Genomic DNA, 1337 nt, shown 5'->3' with positions numbered 1-1337 from the left:
GGATTAATAAAGATAAGTCTTAGTCTATCTTGGAAAAAAGTGAAACAAATTTGAAAATCTTCAGGGGATGTAGCTCAGTGGTAGAGCTCATGCTTTACATGTATGAGGACCTGGCATCTCCAGCAGGTATTATGGTAGAGTCTTTAAAAGAGCTGCAACAGATATTACCTCCTGTGGTAATCTGACTGGTAGGGTTATAGAACGTAGTGGTAGACTAAGACCTCCTGTGACACAAACTAAGCGGTCAGCTCTGTCTTTTATACCTCAGACTATCAGACAGCAAAACAAGCACTTTAAATGTACATGTTTTACAGTCTCTATTTTACCGTATTTATGTACTTGCACTGTAGTATATTTGTTGTATTATACTCTGGTTTTTATGGGTGTTACGGCGGGTATGAGCAGTGTAGTTTCCATTTTTATGGACGAAATAAACTTGACATGCCATTAAGTTTACTCTACAGCAGGTGGAGACATTTCACGTCAGACACTTGCAGCAACAGACACTTTGTTAGACATCAACAGACTGGAAATAGACTTAAGTTGGCCAGTAATTGTTGCTTTTTAATCTTTGTTGTTATTTTTGTGTGCCTTTAATGTCACACATGTGGATATTATGAAATAAACTGCATAGAAAACCTTTCTAGCAAGTTTAAAGGTTCCATGGTGTAATGGTTAGCACTCTGGACTCTGAATCCAGTGATCTGAGTTCAAATCTCAGTGGAACCTGGTTTTTAAGCCACAGCACTGGTGAAAAAGATCAACCTTTCAACTTTCCACATCTAGTTTAAAGTGAGCTTACAGGTTTAATGTCCTTGGCCATTTAGACTGTAAACAGTACATTAGTGGGGGCATGTTGAGGAGTCACCTGGTTGTTAATGTAATTAAAGGAGCTCCAAATTTGACAGTATTGACTGGAAGTGATAGGCTTTGAGTAACATGGGGGATACACACTTTGCATTCAGTCTCACAATCACCATAAAAATTAGGTATCACTGAAATTTGAACTTGTGTTGCTGCAGTCAGAGTTTACAGTGCTCATCCTGAATGGGCCAGTATAGTGCATCAGAACTACTTGTTGAATGGCCTATTAGCTTTGGAACCCCCCCCCCCCTTCCCCACAGCTTTCAATTGTCAGATATGGGTGGGGGAGTGGGCACTGTGTCCAACCCTTTCTGTGTAAAAAACAACTAAAGAAGTCTCTTGGATGAGAGACAAAACTTCTGCGGAGGACCTTTCACCAAGTCCAGTTGCCCTCGGCCTAGTACTTTTGGGGTAATAGCATGGATCAGGAACCACAACGGACACATCTGGACTCAATGTTGGCATTGTACGGC

General features: G+C 40.8%; 1 non-coding gene across 1 annotated transcript; it reads left to right on the top strand.

The window, feature by feature from the left end:
• Positions 1–657: 657 nt before the first annotated feature.
• Positions 658–729, top strand: trnaq-cug (transfer RNA glutamine (anticodon CUG)). Its single transcript has one exon. It is a non-coding gene; the product is annotated as a tRNA-Gln (tRNA).
• The last annotated feature ends 608 nt before the right edge of the window (positions 730–1337 follow it).

This window comes from Etheostoma spectabile, unplaced genomic scaffold (assembly GCF_008692095.1).
Source record: "Etheostoma spectabile isolate EspeVRDwgs_2016 unplaced genomic scaffold, UIUC_Espe_1.0 scaffold00018901, whole genome shotgun sequence".
Taxonomy (NCBI): Eukaryota; Metazoa; Chordata; class Actinopteri; order Perciformes; family Percidae; genus Etheostoma; species Etheostoma spectabile.
This window is presented reverse-complemented; position numbering and strand designations above follow the sequence as displayed.